This window comes from Toxotes jaculatrix, chromosome 5, assembly GCF_017976425.1.
Source record: "Toxotes jaculatrix isolate fToxJac2 chromosome 5, fToxJac2.pri, whole genome shotgun sequence".
Taxonomy (NCBI): domain Eukaryota; kingdom Metazoa; phylum Chordata; class Actinopteri; family Toxotidae; genus Toxotes; species Toxotes jaculatrix.
Window position 1 is genome coordinate 30274198 of NC_054398.1, and position 20700 is coordinate 30294897.

Below are 20700 nucleotides of genomic sequence, written 5' to 3' on the forward strand. Positions count from 1 at the left end.
TGAACACCTCCCAGCCTGTGTTGTTAAAGCAGTCCTGAAGCATCTGTTCTGATTCTGCATTCCATACTTTAACAGTTCTGCAGACAGGTTGTGCTTGAGGAGCTTATAAACAAAGAACCAGAGAACAGCAAGAAATCAGGCTTCAGGTTTCAATAAAGATATTCAAACTGACTGCAAGTGTCAGTGAAGGCAGTCAGTAGCGACACTGTAGGTAAATGAACTCTTGGTACAACCAGAATTTTTAGGCCCTGTTTGAATTTGCTACCATGGATAGATGTCTGTTCCCCTTCCTGTCTGATGTAGATGAAGTTTTGCTATTTGTCACTTTAACCATTAATATTTATTTCATTTCTTTTCAATCTATTTACACAAAATTATCTTATCACTCAAGGGGCCTTACACTTAGGCCAGTTGTGTGTGTGCCAACTTTGGCATTGAGGCAGAGCTCCAATTCCTTAAAGATGGAGCATTATTTCTCACAGGAGTAAGGTTAGAGGATTGAGATTTGGTCCTTGCTTTGTGGAGTTTTCTTTTTCTCCTTTTTCTTTTCTTTTTCTTTTTTTTTGTGGGTTTTCTCCCATAGGGTTTCACATAATCAGCTAGAGGTCCAGTGTCTGTTCACTGTTGGTGGAGTCACAGACACAGACCATCAACAGGAGAACCTGGAGCTCCAGGAGTCATTAAGATCAGAGTGTAATAGTATCTGTGACTTTACTGTAAATATTCCAGTTCTGGACGTCACAGCACAAAGTGGAGAGTGCTGTGTGTTATTTTAGGAAGTTACATCAATGTACTGTAGGTAAGGTCTGCTAAGCAGCATTTCATGGTTCAGGACTGACAGCAGGACTAATGTGGACAAGTCCAACTCATTTCATTCAGCACTACAACCATGATTTGTCACATGGAGTGAAGTGAAGCCAGTGAAGAGGAGGGGAATGGGAGGAGGAAGCAACACAAAGTGTTTGCTGGTCTCTGATGGGATCTTAGCCAGCAGTTTGTCTCTGTTATTCTGTCTCTGCACCATTAAACATTCATACTCAGATGGACAGTCACAGTGGACACTGTTTAATGTCCAGAGGGGGGAAATAAAAGTTCTTTTATCACATATTAAAGCTGTGTGATGTTCACTGACACTGACCATGTGTAGTTTAAATACATGTGTGCAGGTTTATTTTCCTTAAGACAGAAGATGAGCTGATTAATGCAGGAAACAACATGAGTCAGACTCAAGTATCTGCCTTTATAATTCTAAAAACATGGGCTGAGGACAAAAGGTGAAGACGACAGCTCATATGGAAAATTGGCACATTTAGAAAAAATATATATTTTGTGTGAATGATATTAGTGCATATTTTCCACTTTTGATACATGATGGTATTATAAAAATATATATGTCTTTTCAGTCTAAAATCCTTCTAGTGTATCTACAGGAGCTGATTAGTCCCATATATACAGTGGTGTTCCAGTATATGTCAGAGTTCAAAGTGAAGACAGTCTAGTTGGTCTCATTGGATAAAGCCAGTTATCTGTGTTCAAACAAGTGTGACAGCAGATTTATTCCACTTAGTTCTGTCAGAGCCACTGAAGCTGTTTCTTTACTTTTTATTCTTCCCTCGAGCTGCAGTGAGAACATCTACAGAAGAAACATTATTATTATTATTTACTGTCCAACACAGTAAAGTGTAAATGATGGACATTTACTCAACACAACTTTTTATTTACACTGTCACAGGATAGGAAGAACAAAGAACTTCACAGTGACAAATGTCTCACAGAAGAGACACTGCTTAGGGACGTCTTCCTGCTGAAAGATGAACCTCTGCCCCAGTCTCAAGTCTTTTGCAGCCTCTAACAGGTTTTCATCCAGGATTACACTGTATTTAGCTCCATCCATCTTCCCATCAACTCTGACCAGCTTCCTGTTCCTGCTGAAGAAAAGCACCCCCACAGCATGATGCTGCCACCACCATGTTTCACGGTGGGGATGGTGTGTTCAGGTTGATGTGCAGTTTTCAGTTTCCGACACACATAGCGGTTTGCATGTAGGCCAGAAAGTTCAATTTTGGTCTCATCTGACCACAGCACCTTCTTCCACATGTTTCCTGTGTCCCCTTACATGGCTTGTGGCAAAATTCAAATGGGACTTCTTATTGCTTTCTTTCAACAATGGCTTTCTTCTTGCCACTCTTCCATAAAAGCCACATTTGTGGAGTGTGCAACTAATTGCTGTCCTGTGGACAGATTCTCCCACCTGAGCTGTGGATTTCTGCAGCTCCTTCAGAGTTACCATCAGCCCTTTGAACCCTTTGGAATATGCTTTTATAACCTAAACCCTGCTTTAAACTTCTCCACAACTTTATCCCTGACCTGTCTGGTGTGTTCCTTAGTCTTCATGATGCTGTTTGTTCACTAATGTTCTCTAACAAATCTGTGAGGCCTTCACAGAACAGCTGTATTTATACTGAGATTTAAGTACACACAGGTGGACTCTATTTACTAATTAGGTGACTTCTGAAGGCACTTGGTAGCATTTGATTTTATTTAGGGGTATCAGAGTAAAGGGGGATGAATACACATGCACACCACACTTTTCAGATTTTTATTTGTATAAAATCTTAAACACAAAGTATAATTTTTCTTCCACTTCACAGTTATGCACCACTTTGTGTTGGTCTATCACATAAAATCCCAATAAAATACATTTATATTTTGTTTTGCTTTATTCTTGAATTCTTTGTTTTAATTTGAAATGATTAAGGCCCAGCAGGCCCAATTTATCACCTTGATGTTAGTAACCTATTTTGACTTGATTGATGTATTTGTGTGTAACTGTAGATGCTACAACAGCGTCAGCTTTGTGTTATCTAAAGACTCTCCAGCTGATTCCAAACGTTGCAGCATGAGTACTGAAAAGAGTGTCAGTGTGGTGTGTTCAGAGTTGTAGTTACTGACAGTGACCACTGGAGGGCAGTGATCATGGTAGTTTCTCTGTGAACAGTCCAGTTCCATCCACATTAATGTGAAGCCTGAATGTTTGTGTTGAAGACATCACTGTTGAAATGGAGAATTTAGTTCCATTGGAGCTCAGCTGATTCAACTGATCAATAATCAATAATAATGAAAACATCAAACAGCAGCAGAGTGTGTGTGTGTTCACACTGGGAGTCATGAGGAGGTTTCATGTCTTAGCATGTGAACTTCAGTCTGACTGAGACCCAGTCCAACCAGTCACACTGCATATTTGGATAAGGAAGAGACCACACACACACACACACACACACACACACACACACACACACACACACACACACACACACACACACACACACACACACACACACACACACACACACACCTCTCTGGGCAAAGCCTTGCAGTTTACTTTCACTTTGACCAAACTTTGTGGCGCAGATGATTTTCTCCATCTGAAGGTAAATGTCATGTCAATGTTTTAATGTTTTATTCGTCAACACTCACCTTGGATTTCTGACCTTTGACTTATTGTGGGGGTTTTTTCTTTTTTTTGTGTGTGTGTGTCAGTAAAAGTGCACCAAGAACTTAGAGTATTTCCTACACTGACAGGAGAGAGCTGCAGATGGATGAAGTTCATGGAAAAACTGAGTAAGTGGAGCTCTTGATTGGTTTGATTTGTCTTCATTAAAGGGACATGGTTTTCTCTAGTTCGTGGAAAATGTTGACAGTGACGACGAGTTTGTTTAAATCAGGAGGAGGTTTGAAACAGTTGTCGTCTCAAACTGAAATATCAGCTTGAAAACTTTAGACGTGTAAAGATGGCCGTTTGTTCATGATACTCGTGTGTGTGTGTGTGTGTGTGTGTGTGTTTCAACACACGAGAAACTGTGAAAAGTCCTGATGAACTTTACAGACGATATTGAACCATGGTGAAATTACAGGATATGGTCTGTAACAGACATGGACTCATGGGCCTCCTTCTCAGAGCAGGAGGAGCAGCTGATATTTCTACAGAAGAAATGATGGAGATGATGATTCATGTAAAATATTTGAAGTTAAGGTTTTAGTCTCTTGGAGATACAGAATGTTCACTGAATAAAAGCTTTGTTACACTTTTGGATCCAAGCAGATAAAAACATTTTTCAAGTTGACCAACTAAATCACCACAGTAACTGCAACTGTAACTACATTTTCTCTGTCTGAAGGTAAATGTCAGCAGTTTTAATGTTTTATACGTCAGCACTACCTGTCGTTACCTGTTGTTACCTGAGTTTTCTGATGTTTGTGTTTTTGTGAGGTTGTCGTGGAATCATTGTTAAACCTGAAGTTACCGTGCCAAACCCAAATCCTGCTTCATAGTACAGGCCTCAGGCCTCTGGTCCTCCTCCAACAGGAACCAGGTTCTTTATGTAAAATTGTATTTAAACGTTATCAATAATTAAATGAAAGAGATTTCATTTAAAAAAAAAAGCTTTAATATTATTGTAAAAGCTTTATAGAAATTGTCAGTCTTTTATTTTGAAAAGCACGTACAAGTTGTTTGGAATCTAATACTTTTGTAGTAAAAGTAACCCAGTGTTTCCATTTTCTGCTTCTTTATACATTTACTTCACAACTTTTCAGAGGGAAATATTTCACTGTTTTACTGCATTTATTTCACAGCTACAGTTACTTTTCAGATTAAGATTTGAAATAAAAACCAAATGAGTCTGTTCTGCATGATCAGCACTTTTACTTTTGACAGTTGAAGTATATTTTACTGATTACACTCGTGGACTTTTACTCAAGTGAAATTAGAAAGCAGGATTTTTAGATTGTGTCAGATAAAACCAGTGGATCTCAGTCTGTCTGTGTGTCAGTGAATGGAAATGCTCGTCCCTGGATCCTGAGTGCTGCTCTGCACTTCACTGCAGCTTCATGACCCCATCTAGTGGACTGACAGTGGAAGTACAGCAGCTGATGGCAGCTTCCTCTGCCTCACACTGCTGTCTGACTGCATTCAACTGACACTGATATGAAAGAGGAAAGAAGAGCCAACCAGTGGAGGAGCAGCTGATATTTCTACAGGACAAATGATGGAGAGGATGATTTCAGCTGATGTGCAGATGAATGATTTGTGTTTTCTCTGCAGATGTAGGTAGAAAGTGTGTGTGAGCTGATGTGGATGTGAATTCAGCATCATGAATCAGTGTGAGGACAGAGAGGAGGGAGCCCCTCTCCCTAAAAGCAGTCTGTGTGGGGACCATGATATCCAGACCAAAGCTCAGAGGTGAGATGAGGATCTCTAACTGTCCATGACTCTTCTCCATGTCAGAGCTCAGCACTCACATCACTGCACCATCATTATTCACACTCAAACCTCTGTGTGTTTTGTGTTGAAGGCCAGAGCAGCAGCACACACCAGACTCTGCTGGACCTGGACCTGAACATGGACCTGAGCCCAGCTGTGTGTCCATGAAGAGTGATATGTCAACGCATCGCCTCATTGATTTCAAAGGACAGCCTCCCTCTGCTGCAAAGAAGTGAGCTGCAGCTGAGTTTAAAATGTATCAGACAGCTGTCCTGTATAACTGGTCTTCTATGAAAGATGAAGTGATTATGTTTTGTCTCCAGGCTTCATGAATGACACAGTATATGAACATGATCAGGCTGAAACACAGGCTTTAGTGGCAAAGTTGATGTTTCTCTTTTCAAGAAAAGCACTTCTTATGTTCTTATATGTGTCATTCAGATCAGAACTAAAACTCCCTGTAACTCAGCACCTATCCAGTTCCAGTGTTTGTGTTAGTGTCCTGTAGCAGAGGTGAGACTTCTGTCAAACCCAGTGTGAGTCCTTAAAACTCATCATTTAAAAGGTGGACTTGTTGTGATGACTCTAGGTCATGAGGTACAGAACTGATTGCTTGTTTCCTCTCATTGAGAATGTCACAGCACAGTAGTATTTGCTTTAATCAGGACAGTCACCACAGAACATAAAAGCAGCTGTTGTTTGTGTACAAAGCATAAAACGCTCACAGATGCTGCAAACATAATGTGAGCTAATTCTTCATGATTCCTCCACAGAGTGGACCAGGAGAGCTCAGAGGTTCCCAGTGCTCAGTCTGCCCAGCAGCATCAAACACACCTGGACATATTTATGGTCTGTACATGGACAGCAACTACTTTGACATCTGTTGTGTTGACAATAATCTCCATGCTGCACTTTTTAGAGCAGTGGATTGTCAGTGTGTCCAACATGGATCTGATGTTTGGCTCATTGGTTTTACTTTGATTGTGTCATTCATATAGTTTTCTGTTCCAGCTGCTGGAGGAGAACATTGTCACTTTTGTGAAGAAGGAGCTGAAGAAGATCCAGAAGGCTGTGAGTCCAGATTACCCAGAATGCTCAGAGAGTCAGAGGGAGGATGAGGAGGTGTTGGATGGTGAGGATGAAGAGCAGAGGAGGAGCAGCAGAGAGGCTTTTGTGAAGATCACAGTGAACTTCCTGAGGAGAATGAAGCAGGAGGAGCTGGCTGACTGTCTGCACAGCAGTAATAGGATTTCTCTTAAGATTCAACATGATGGACAAATGGGACATTTACTAATGTCTCAAGACATGGAGGGAAATATGTTCATGTTTGTTCTTTAGGGGGATGAACATGTCATGTTTTCTTCATGAATCAGTCATTGATGTTGTTTCTTGTTTGTTCATTCAGGACATGATGCTCCAGTTTGTCAACGTAAACTTAAATCTACTCTGAAGAAGAAGTTCCAGTGTGTGTTTGAGGGGATCTCTAAAGCAGGAAACCCAACCCTTCTGAATCAGATCTACACAGAGCTCTACATCACAGAGGGAGGGACTGGAGAGGTCAATGATGAACATGAGGTCAGACAGATTGAAACAGCATCTAGGAAACCAGCCAGACCAGAAACAAGCATCAGACAAGAAGACATCTTTAAAGCCTCACCTGGAAGAGATGGACCAATCAGAACAGTGATGACAAAGGGAGTGGCTGGCATTGGGAAAACAGTCTTAACACAGAAGTTTACTCTGGACTGGGCTGAAGACAAAGCCAACCAGGACATACACTTCACATTTCCATTCACGTTCAGAGAGCTGAATGTGCTGAAAGAGAAAAAGCTCAGCTTGGTGGAACTTGTTCATCAGTTCTTTCCTGAAACCAAAGAAGCAGGACTCTGCAGGTTTGAAGAGGTCCAGGTTCTGTTCATCTTTGACGGTCTGGATGAGTGTCGACTTCCTCTGGACTTCCACAACACTGAGATCCTGACTGATGTTACAGAGTCCACCTCAGTGGATGTGCTGCTGACAAACCTCATCAGGGGGAAACTGCTTCCCTCTGCTCGCCTCTGGATAACCACACGACCTGCAGCAGCCAATCAGATCCCTCCTGAGTGTGTTGACATGGTGACAGAGGTCAGAGGGTTCACTGACCCACAGAAGGAGGAGTACTTCAGGAAGAGGTTCAGAGAGGAGGAGCAGGCCAGAAGGATCATCTCCCACATCAAGACTTCACGAAGCCTCCACATCATGTGTCAGATCCCGGTCTTCTGCTGGATCTCTGCTACAGTTCTGGAGCACATGTTGACCACAGAGCAGAGAGGAGAGCTGCCCAAGACCCTGACTGACCTGTACTCACACTTCCTGCTGGTTCAGACAAAGAGGAAGAAGCACAAGTATGATGAGGGACATGAGACCAGTCCACAGGAGCTGACGAAGGCTGACAGGGAAGTTCTTCTGAAGCTGGGGAGGCTGGCGTTTGAACATCTGGAGAAAGGAAACATCATGTTCTACCAAGAAGACCTGGAGCGGTGTGGTCTTGATGTCACAGAGGCCTTGGTTTACTCAGGAGTTTGTACAGAGATCTTTAAAAGAGAGAGTGTGATCTTCCAGGAAACAGTCTACTGCTTTGTTCATCTGAGCATTCAGGAGTTTCTGGCTGCAGTCTACATGTTCCACTGTTACACAGAGAGGAAGACAAGAGAGCTGAGGACTTTCCTGGGACAAGATGACGAACACTGGGACTCAAAACCTTTTAGTTGGAACACTGAGTATTTTGGAAATAACAATAGCAGCTACCCATCACTCGATGTCCTCCTGAAGGATTCCATGGTGAAATCCCTCCAAAGTAAAAATGGCCACCTGGACCTGTTTGTTCGCTTCCTTCATGGCCTGTCTCTGGAGTCCAACCAGAGACTCGTAGGAGGCCTTCTGGGTCAGACAGAGAACAGACCAGAAATCATCCAGATATCCATCAACAACCTGAAGAAGATGAACAGAGATGATATCTCTCCTGACAGAAGCATCAACATCTTCCACTGTCTGATGGAGATGAAGGACCGCTCAGTACATCAGGAGATCCAAGAGTTCCTGAAGTCAGAGAACAGATCAGAGAAGAGACTCTCTGAGATCCACTGTTCAGCTCTGGCCTACGTTCTGCAGATGTCAGAGGAGGTTCTGGATGAGTTGGACCTGGACAAGTACAACGCATCAGAGGGGGGACGACGGAGACTGATCCCAGCTGTGGGGAACTGCAGAAAGGCTGTGTAAGTCCAGACATGATCTTTAACATTATCAGTCAGTGTAGATTAGTAGTTTAGTTTTTTCAAATATACACAGTATGAAATTATTCTCATTATTCTCATAATAGTTTTATAATCTTTAGGTCAGATGTGTGTTTTTCTGGATATGTTGTGTTTGTCAAAAATAGATTTTTCAGTTGGTTGTGATTATTGCTGTTAAATTTTACTGTTGTACTGTTCTTATTTATTAGTAACTGTTACATTCTACATTTATTTGTTAATTTATTCATGTTAGTTAGTCTTTTTGTTTTCACAAATTCATGTTTCAGGTGATTCAACTCTACTGAAAACATAATTATGAATATTATCTTCCATTTCTGCCAATAGATCCCCCTAAATCCTCCACACTTCTCATTTAAAGTCTTTCCATATTTTGTGTTAAATAAGTCAGAATCAGGTGTTTTCTCTCCTGGTGTAGAGGAGAGTAGAATCAGGAAACACACACCTTCAGCCAAGAACAGAGGTCTGAATATATCAGAACAGAATGGGAGAGTTCAGTATTCTTCTACACATTTGTCTGAGTCAGACTGTTGAAGCTTCATTCAGCTACAGCTGAACTCATGAAGTCATTTCTTACAGTGTAGTTGTGTTAGGAGGACACCACTTCACAGTCAGTGTGGACCACAGGAAGGACGACTGCAACCAAAGACTCTTTAAATCAACGTGTGACATCTGACTGTTGATTGAAGTCAAGAAATGTGAATTTGTCCTTTAATGTTGTTTAATTACACGAAGTTCAGGAAGAAGAAGGTCATGTAAAAAAAGAAGAGGATTTGAGTCCAACATGTCTGATTTGATCTTTATCTTCTAATTCCAGACTTGACTGAGCTCAGCAGCATGTTATGAATCTGTGTTGACATGAATAGTTGTATGAATGTTGTGGTAACATTTGGATGATGTGACATTATGATGATCCACAATAAGAGACGGACAAAGTCCCTCTACTCATGTTAGTGAAAGCTCATTGATTAGGACATATCTGATTGGATTAGAATTTTTTTTTATCCACATGATTTATTATTTTTTCAGATTGAGTTACTGCAGGTTGTCAGAGATCAGCTGTGCTTCTCTGGCCTCAGCTCTGAAGTCCAACCCCTCTCATCTGAGACACCTGGACCTGAGTGTCAACAAGCTGCAGGATTCAGGAGTGAAGCTGCTGTGTGGTTTTCTGGAGAGTCCACACTGTAGACTGGAGACTCTGAGGTCAGTTCACTGTCTGTTACTGTTGTAGATCTTAAATCTTTAAGCCACAACTGAACCTGGTTTATCTTCATCCAGAACTTGAATCCATTCATCTTGAATGAATGGATTCAAGTTCTGGATATTGTGAGTTTTTCTTATCTCAGACTAATAATTATTCCTTCAGTTTCACTTCATTTCTTTTTATGTGACCCAACTCAGAGTGTAGAGAGGTCTAAGGAGTTAAAATTATAAACCTCAAAGTAATATAAGTTACTGATACTGAATGATGACACAAATAACTAATAAGTTCAAAAAGGAAGAGCAGCAGACATGCATTCAAACAAACAGGATTGAAAGTACAGAAGCACTCAGTTAAGTACACAAATGATAGCCTTTATTCTACAGTATTGAAATCATCTAGATAGCACCAACTGAATACAACAATAAAAGTTTAAAACAAGGGTAGAGTCCTCACTGTGGGGAGATTCTATCACAACCTGCTTATACTCACACCATGTGCTCACCTGGTGCTGGTCCCACTAGAAGACACTTCAAACACTGCAAGACTTTAAACACTGCACTGCACATGAGAAAATTCAAGACACGACCATGTGACCACCACCATTTATATTAGCACACAGCATGCAGAGTGTGTACCCTGCAAACTACTCCACACAGGCTGGACCTCTACCTAAAAATAAAAACAATTAGAATCAGTTGGTTCAGATAAAATGAACAAGAAAGGACTTATATGGACAGATAATTAAAAACTCAATAATGAGTTCACAGGAACTAATGTCAGTGCAGCAGAATCATTACATCAGTCCCTGTAAAAAGAACATGTGAAGTAAATAAAACCAGCCAATAAAAGAACCACTCAGGCAAAGCAGCAGTCTGGATCTGGGCCTGAAAGAGGCGACAACAACTATTAAAAATGTGTGTTAATACTTTAGGGGATACAGGCCCATTACACTGCCTTTAAATAAGTTTCATACTTAAGGACATGTGGGGGCCGACTACAGAATCCCCTGGCTCTGTCTGGTTCAGTGGATAAGACTCAACAAGGTACAACCCTCAGTCTTCCTGTCAGATGGAAACACACATTGCTATAGAACACAGGGAAAGAGCTGAGTTTAGTTCAACCACAGCCGACCTCTTGAGCATGGCATCAACAGCCTACAGGCTCACAGGACTGCACAGATCTGTGGAATCAGAAAATACCTCTATTAACAAAACAAATAACCTTTTTCCAATGTCTCTCTTTCCAAATCCAACTTTCCCTCACCTGCACACACCAAAGCACTGCTCACAGGAGGCCACAGACAAAGAGGAAGTGCTGCACCCTCACCTGGGCCTTTAAAGACGGGCATATCTATTCCTACCCATTAGTGGGTGGAGTTACAAACCTAAACCAGCCAGGCCTCTAAGCCTAACTCAACCCTCACATTTAATTACAAAAACCTATTCAGCTACAAAGTTCATAAAGCAGAAGGTCATGGAAAAACTTCAACAATGAAGAGGATTTTATTCATCTGAGTTGATATTTATCATCTAAGTACAAACTTTATTAAATCAGTGTCTTTGGGATTAAAATACTTTCTCTTCACTTTAACATGGGTTTTTAACATGCACTACAACACTGTCCCACTAAGTACAATACCTGGCCATTATAGGGCAACATGTTCTTATAGTGTAATACACGGACCCTTGCACTACCACTACTCCCTACTTGCACGAGTACTTATATTTTTTTTGCACATGCTAACTTCGGCCTCCTTACCTTACCTTATCTATTTTTATCTTATTTAATTGTTAGTTGTTAAATTTCACAATGTTTATATTCTCTGTTTATATTTCTCTAATGTTTATATTTCTCTAATGTTTATGGCTTAAAACTGGGACCTGAGTACCAATTTTGTACCATAACATGCAAATGTCCTGGTATGACAATAAAGTTCCTTGATCCTTGATCCTTGATCCTAGTTCTAGATTTCCTGAGCTGATCAGAGACCTGTACTGTGAATCAGAATTTGGGATTAGCCCGGTAACTTCAGGTTTAACTCTGGGTTTTCAGAATTAATATTATTTCAGAATAGTTGTATGAATGTTGTGGTGACATTTGGATGATGTGTGTAGAAGGCTGACATTATGATGATCCACAATAAGAGAAGGACAAAGTCCCTCTACTCATGTTAGTGAAAGCTCATTGATTAGGACATATCTGATTGGATTAGAAATGATTTTTATCCACATGATTTATTCTTTATTCAGATTGAGTTCCTGCAGTTTGTCAGAGATCAGCTGTGCTTCTCTGGCCTCAGCTCTGAAGTCCAACCCCTCCCATCTGAGAGACCTGGACCTGAACTGCAACAAGCTGCAGGATTCAGGAGTGAAGCTGCTGTGTGGTTTTCTGGAGAGTCCACACTGTAGACTGGAGACTCTGAGGTCAGTTCACTGTCTGTTACTGTTGTAGATCTTAGATCTTTAATCCACAACTGAACCTGGTTTATCTTCATCCAGAACTTGAATCCATTCATCTTGAATGAATGAATGAATGAATGAATGATATTTGAAATAGTTGTTGTTCCATATTGTGACCTTTTCTTATCTCAGACTAAGAATTATTCCTTCGATTTCACTTCATTTCAGTCAGTTCAATCAGTCAGATGTTATTTTCATAGCACTTGTCATACAAATACATTGTAGCACAAAGTGCTGTACACAGTGTTAGTCCCACCACTCCACACAGGCACACACCCAAAATCCATCAATAACCACAGTGTAAATGATAAGGTTTAAATAAAAACAGGAACTGAGGAAACACTATCATAAATCTCAAGGCTTTGAAATGAGAAAACACTGGAGGCAGGATAAATAATCAAAATTGCAAAATAATATAAAATACATAAATAACAGGAATATGGCATGCCGTTTAAGAAATTTTTACACATTTATATGGAATGAAACTTGAATATATGGAATGAAAGTCTGAATATATAGAATGAAACTTGAATATATGGAATGAAAGTCTGAATATATGGAATGAAACTTGAATATATGGAATGAAAGTCTGAACATATGGAATGAAACTTTGAATATATGGAATGAAACTTTGAATATATGGAATGAAAGTTTGAATATATGGAATGAAAATCTGAATATATGGAATGAAACTTTGAATATATGGAATGAAAGTTTCACGTCACTACCGCCATGTTGGGTTTTCAATGGGATTACAGGCTACAGATGAACCACCATGAGCGAATCAGCTTGAAATTTAGTGTTGGCACTTTTAAGCAATGAGGAGATAATAAACACACTGTATGTATGGGTCAAAATACAGGTGACCGAATCCAGTGCCGTTCTCCCGGTACTTTGTGTTATTGTGTGACTTTGATGGTTAAAAGATTAGTTCGGACAAAAGTCTCGCAACAATCTTAAAGATATCAAAGTCCCACAATAACCTATCCCTAAAATTGCTGTTTTTGTTAATGGAGTCTGGTGGCTTTGAAGAGAGTAAGATTATGGCTACTGCTGGAAGGGATATTACTCTTTAAATTGAAATGCATTCTGTTCTGTTATTACCTCCCGGCCTTTCCGGGTGGACAGGCGCAGACTCTAGGTAGGAGCTGTGGGGGGTACCTGTGAGGTTGAAGGGAAGGGAACAGTATGACCGGGGACGTTCCTTGCACCCGGTCTTCCACAATGAAAAAGAGAATGAATTTCTTCATTGGGAGAACAGTACTGGATTCGGTTACCTGTATTTTGACCCATACATACAGTCGCCAGTGTGTTTATTATCTCATCATTGCTTAAAAATGCAGACACTAAATTTTTAGCTGATTCGCTCATGGTGTGTTACAAATGGTGTATTCAAACTTTCATTCCATATATTCAAGTTTCATTCCATTTACATATAATTTCCTAAACAGCATGCCATACAGGAACAATCAAAGTGTTAATAGAATGAAGTGAATAATTTAAAAGAAATCAAAGTGAAGTGAAAAAATGAGCAGAAAAATGTTAAAAGAAAATCTGAGTAAATCGGAGTAAATACAGAAATCCTGGAAAACAAACAAAAAATAAATTAAAAAAAGAGTAATAAAACAGATTAAAATGTGTGAATAAACAGAAAAGAAAGTTCAATTAAAAGCCAGATTAAAGAGGTAGGTCTTGAGTTTGCTTCTAAAAGTATCAGAGTTCTCCGCTGCCCTCAGGTCTTCGGGGAGGCTGTTCCAGAGACTTGGACCATAGTAATAAAAGGAGGCCTCTCCATAGGTTTTTGTTGTGACTTTAGGTTTAATTAAAAGGCCACTACCAGAAGACCAGAGGGTTCAAGAGGGCTCATAGGTTAAAAGCAAATCTGATAAATAGGTTGGACCATTAAGAGCTTTTTTAAACCAATAAAGGGATCTTAAAATCAGTTCTGAAGCAGACAAGAAGCCAGTGCAGAGACTTTAAAATCAGTGTAATGTGTGCTCTCTGTCTGTCATAACTTGATATCTAAAATAGAGTTAAAAAGAGCCTGGATTGGCCCTGGGTCATCAGGAGACACAGCATTGTAAAGCTGTGTATCATCAGCATAGCTATGGAAGCTGATGCAGTGCCTCCTGATGACATTTCCAAGTGGCAGCGTAAAGGTTAAAACGTGTAGGACCTAAAATTTAACCTTGGGGAACCCCACAATTTAATTTATAGCTTTTAGAAGAACATTCGCCCATGCTAACATAAAATTCTCTGTCAGTAAGATAAGACTTGAACCAAATAAAAACAGTACCAGAGAGGCCAGTCAGGATGTGAAGTCTATCTAAAAGAATGGTGTGATCTTAAGTCAAAAGCTGCACTTAAGTCAAGTGATACTATTACAGACGTTTTTTTGTTTGTTTTTGTTTTTTGTTTTGTTTTGGGTTTATTGATTTATTCTTTATTCAGATTGAGTTCCTGCAGTTTGTCAGAGATCAGCTGTGCTTCTCTGGCCTCAGCTCTGACGTCCAACCCCTCCCATCTGAGAGACCTGGACCTGAGCTACAACAAGCTGCAGGATTCAGGAGTGAAGCTGCTGTGTGGTTTTCTGGAGAGTCCACACTGTAGACTGGAGACTCTGAGGTCAGTTCACTGTCCCTCTACTCATGTTAGTGAAAGCTCATTGATTAGGACATATCTGATTGGATTAGAAATGATTTTTATCCACATGATTTATTCTTTATTCAGATTGAGGTCCTGCAGTTTGTCAGAGATCAGCTGTGCTTCTCTGGCCTCAGCTCTGAAGTCCAACCCCTCCCATCTGAGAGTCCTGGACCTCTGGGGAAACAAGCTGCAGGATTCGGGAGTGAAGGATCTGTCTGATCTTGTGGAGAGTCCAGAGTGTGGACTGCAGACTCTGAGGTCAGTAGAGGGTTGGAGTCAGTCCATGCTGCTTTCATCAGTATTGTCCTAAACACACTTCGTATCAAAGCAAAGATCCAGTGTCTCCTGTAAACCTCCAACCTTCTCAGTGGCTGCTTTCCTCATTGAAGCTGTGAGAGGAGAATGGTGACAGGCTTCAGGATTGGACAGAAAAACAGAGAGACAGCAGTCAGCCAATCAGATCAGCCACAAGCCTGATTGTGATTGTGTGTTTGAGGTGACGTTAAGACGACTGTTGCTCTGAGATCAGTCTGACTGCAGCCTGCAAATCACTGGCTCTGATTTCAGAGAAGCATCATGACATTTTGTCAGCATGTGGTCTGATACAGAGCAGAACCTCTGCTGAAGTCCAGTGATCACATCTGTATATCTGTCCATCTGTCAGATACTTTCAGTGACAGCCTCCATGTTTATTTGTCAGCTGATATTTCAGAAGCAGATCAGATGTTCATCAACACACACAGACTCTTTCTTTAAATGGAACATGAGTTGACATGTAACAGCAGTAAATCCACCACTAAACTGTGCAGTAAGGAAGCTTCATGACTCAGCAGTTTATTTCCACTGTGGACTTGAGTGAAATGTTCAGAGTAAACAGACTTGATGCTAAAAGTCTCTGCAGGTGTGTGAGCTTCCAGCTCAGTGTCTTCACTCCAATACGTTAACATGAGAGCTGAGAGGAAGCTGCTACACTACACAGCTGCTCCACTTCTGCTCTGAACAGGACTGAAGTCCCTGCTGCTCTTTATACTGGATGTGCTGCATCAGTGACTGACAGCTGATGAAGTGAGTCTCTGTAAACACTGATTTATCACCTCTGTTGTCTGTCTTCTTCTCTCAACAGATGGTGGCTGTGATCTTTCTAAAGGACAGAGTGAAGAGGACGGTGAGTGTGTTGAGAGAGGACGAGCTGTGTCCTGATGATCCAGAGAGGTTGAAGCAGCAGCAGCTTGTGTGTAGAGAGGCTCTGATTGGTCCATGTTACTGGGAGGTAGAGTGGAGAGGAGAGCTTCATCCAGCAGTGACTGACAGAGGAACCAGAAGAAGTGGAGAAGACTCTCAGTGCTGCAGTCTGAACTGCTCTGAGAACAGCTCCACTGTCAAGTCCACCATCATCCCTGTGTGTTCCTCTGGATCTGAAAGAGAATCATCAGTGTATCTGGACTGCTCTGCTGCTGCTCTGTCCTTCTACACAGTCTCTGCAGACACACTGAGACTCCTCCACCTCCTCCACCTGGACTTTGTCTTTTTTTATCCATTCACAGATGCTGAACCTAAAGTGATAAAGCTGATTAATCAGCTCCATCATGTGGTGTGATGGAGAATTGCAGCTAATTTCCACATTCTTTTTTTTTAATCTTAGTGCAGAGCCTGACAAGACATATATTATTATTCACCATACGTCTTATTCTGCTTATTCCACTTCTTCTGTACAGATTCCAGCTTCCTGCAACTTTGAGAAAAACCATGCAAACTACATGAAAAAGTAGTTTGACAGCCTGACTGCTTTGTTATACATGTTTATATATGTTATAATTTATGTGAAATATACATTTCACATAAAAACATGGTTGAAACCTGAAATAAGTCACAAGACTTTAGTTTACGTGAGTTTACAAGACTATCTTTTTACCTTTTTATGAAATCACAGTTTAAGTGTTATATTTTTTTATTTTTATTTTTTTCCCTGTCTCAGATTTTATAATGGGTGTGTATTGTATAAAATGTTCAGAGCTGCAGTGACTGACATCACCCACACTCTGTCTGACATCTATTAAAATTTTCCCTAAAAGCTTCTTTCAACTTCTTCATTCTCACAGTTACCAACCTTCAGGGACAAATTATATATGACAATGTATAGAAAGTTGTCCTCTCTCACCCAGTGATACTCTCATTGTCACATGACCCACAGTTTTTTAAGTAAATCCCCTCCATACTGACCAAACCTCCCATAGACTGCCACGTTAAACTGAGCTCTGTCATGAACAGAGATGATGGGAGTATTTAAACGGTGACAGCTCGTACACCATAAACAGTAGGGACATATAAAATACATCAGTGTCTTTACTGAAGCCTTGTGATGCTCATGGTGAAATGATAGGAATTAAATTTTTCCAACTATCAGGACATTTTTAATGACATGTTCCGTCCTACTGCTGGGGAGCCCACTACCCTGCACTGCTGACTGCAGCAGACTTTACAGGGTCTAGAAAAGACTTTGAAGCTCCCCTGTGCCCCACTACTGCAGACAGCACCCTAGTGGGCGAAGGGGAGCTGCAAAGTCTATGTTCACCGCCACCGTCTGCAGTAAGTGAACCTTCCATTGTGTCTGTGGTTCCCTTTTAAACCCATCTTTTTTGGAAAAAAAAAAGGTATTTAAATCTTTATCTGTAACAACTTTTCTTTTTAAAGGGTCATTTTAATCTTTCTATAGAATTATAGAAAAAAATAAGAACATTTTTAAAGATTTTAAATACATAATGCCCCATGGAGCACTCATACAGAGTGCTGCGTCTCTTCACCTAACCTAACCTCATCATCCCCAAATCTCAATCTATCAAACTCACCTGTGTAAAAAATAAAAAGGGTTTGTAGTGTTTTATTATGTGTATAATATAAAGAGCTTAGATGAAGCTCCGTACTTTCAATATCTGTCTTATGGGGAATCTAAGTATACATACTGTTCATTTTTGTTTGCTTTATGTCACTTTTGTTTTTGCACATTGTGTAAAAGTGTATGTACATTTGTGTCCTAGAGTGTGTGTGTGTCACCTGGAGAAGGGGGCTGGAACAGGAAGAGCCCTCACATTCTGGATTCCTGGCTGCTGCAGACTTTTACATTAAAAGAATGTCATTTCTATAAGCAGCTGCAGACAGACGTCATCAGAAGGCCTCTTCACTTCACTCTGACAGAGACGTGCAGCCTAGTTCAGCCTCTGAACAACAAACCATTGCAACACTGCTGGGATGGAAGTCGACTCATCGCAAAATAGTAAAAGTAGTAGAGATGAAAGTCACCCACTTTGCACCTGCACCATAACAGTGAACACAACACAAACAATACAGCAAGCATAATGTCACAACTGGCTCACAAAAGTGACAAAGTGGAGAGGCCACACATAATCTCAACCATTTTACCATTTTATCAAGGAAGAATAGGTTGTCAAACACCAACAGTTAGCAGGCCAGCCATGTCCAGGGCAAATGCCCAGTCATGGCTGCAGCAAACAAAGGAGCCCAACTGCTGTCTAAGAAGCCCAGGAGGAGAGAGAGCGAGGCAAGCCTGCTGGGCCCTTAGAAGCCTTCTCCAACTTGCCAACTCAGGTGTGCTGCATGAGTGCAAGATCAGCTCCGCCCAGCAATCACCTGCACACACAAAGCAAAGGAGACCATCAGCAACACAACTCCCTGAAAGCCCAACACACAGGGCCGTAACAATACACAGAAACAAGTGTTAAAATGTGTAGGAAGTTGCTGTTGATTTTAGAATCATAGATAAACAAAAGAAAAATTAAATTGGGATTGGTGTGTGTCATTGTTCAAGAGTGTAAGAGTCTGTACTAGAACAACATCAAGAACAAGCAACAAAGAGTCTTTCCATTTTGTCATGGAAAGGCCACGCCCACTTCCCCAATTCCAATGGGAACACGGGTAATTGTCATGACTAAACACGCCACTCTGTAGCGTATTAGTGTTCCGTCGGTTGTGTGTTGTTGTTGTCTTGTTGTTGTACCGCAGGAGAGGAAGAAAAACTGGAGTCAAATTCCATGTTTGTATGTACAAACTTGTATGTACAAACTTGGCCAATAAATCTGATTCTGATTCTGATTCCTATGCCAGAGAGCTTCTGCAGAGCAACACTGCCGCTTTGTGGACAGACTGCAAAAGCTGACATATAACTCCAAATCAACAAAGCCACTTCACAAAATGGAGAGTCTTCCACAGGTTAGCACATGGGCATTCCTGACACATTGTGTTTTTTTCTACAGGCACGCATCAGGGGAGAGCGCGAACGCAGTCCCCCACTACCAGAAATTATGCAGTCGAGATTCCCACATTTGGGGAATTCGCAGGGGTCAGCACAGCCGGAGTGCAATGGCTGAGCCTCACCCTGGGTGAACCACCTTGTTGATCATGGTATCTCCCCTGCCAGGTAAGTATGAGCTGCAGTTGGAAGAGAGCGGGTGGTGGTCACCAGGCACAGCACTCTGGCTGACGGTGCCTACAATGCATAATCCCACATTTCAGTGCCTTGAGCATCAGCTCCCCTTTGTCTGTTACGTTTATGGCTGAAAAGACACAAACACTGCTGCAAATAGGCTGCGGCGTGCGGCAAACGCGCTTTGTTGGATCTACCCATCATGCACTGCTCTGCCAAAAACAAAGGAACACTGTGTGAAATGCCACTAGTCAAGCTGTCTCTTGGGAAAGAAAGCAAAGGCCCACGTGGGACACTTTTCTTATCTCAAAGACGCCAGCATCCCCACCAAAGCCTAAAAATAAAGTATACCAGCCAAATCACAACATCTAGCACACATTTCTTCCGCAAAGAAACAGCAAAGTCGGACAGGGGAGCTCACACTTGTGGCGCTCTATAAAGATGTTTGACTTTTCACCAACTCAAAAGGCTCAGCCATAAGGCCAAGCCAGCCAAAAATAATGTGTACTGTGTCTGCAGGTTGTTACAGCTGTGTATCTGTCACCCACACCTGAAACACACTGAAGACTTTAAACTGAATTTCTTAAAACCTTTCTGAGGCTGAACTCAATCATGCCAAAGAACTGGCTCATCAACTGATCAATAGAGGCTCATTGCATTACATTACATTTCAGAACAGTAATACAACAGTGTGTTTTCACTGGAGAGTGGATTCTCCTGAACTGAGTACTGAAGACTGAGTCACTGAGAGTCAGTTTTATAACATGTGGTCAGACATAGATTCAGACTCAACATGGATGAATCAGCTTCACCTCACACATGCTTCAAGAAAATAATATATAATATACAGCGGCTTTAAAACACCAGCAATAAATTATGGCAACAAATCTGATTTAAATAATGAAACTTCTGTTTTGCCTTAATAAGACAACAATTCAAAATGTTTTCTATAGCACAGAAATTGCATATCCATGAATATCCATCTACAAAATGTGCCAGGCCTGCAGAACAAATGGCAGCCAAACATTCAGGGAATCAGCATGAGCACCAAACTGAGAAATGAATTCAAATTCACAGTGTCCATGAAACTAAAACCCTGAGCAAATACTTTCTTCAAACTCTTTCTCCACAGCAGCATCTTCTGTCACTCCAGCTAAAAAAGCTACACAAACATTAGCATGATCTATTGATGGGTGAGAGGTAACTGTGGACATATGTGTCCCTGGCTTGTCCTGATGGAGGAGAAGTTCACTGTACAATGCACAGACACAGAGAAAATGATTTGATGTGATCTGTGTATGTTGAAGTTAATTATGGAACTAATCTACTGAAAAAGAGAAAAGCACACAGACTTTTGTTTTACAGCAGGTTTCATATGATGCAGATTATATTAGACTATA

General features: G+C 41.0%; 1 long non-coding RNA gene and 1 other non-coding gene across 2 annotated transcripts; one reads left to right on the top strand and one right to left on the bottom strand.

The window, feature by feature from the left end:
• Positions 1-3367: 3367 nt before the first annotated feature.
• On the top strand, positions 3368-4318 carry LOC121181531. Its single transcript, XR_005894048.1, has 3 exons — positions 3368-3431; positions 3583-3621; positions 3856-4318. It is a non-coding gene; the product is annotated as an uncharacterized LOC121181531 (long non-coding RNA).
• Positions 4319-19138: 14820 nt separating this feature from the next.
• On the bottom strand, positions 19139-19302 carry LOC121182755. The gene has a single exon (XR_005894156.1). It is a non-coding gene; the product is annotated as a U1 spliceosomal RNA (small nuclear RNA).
• Between the last annotated feature and the right edge of the window lie 1398 nt (positions 19303-20700).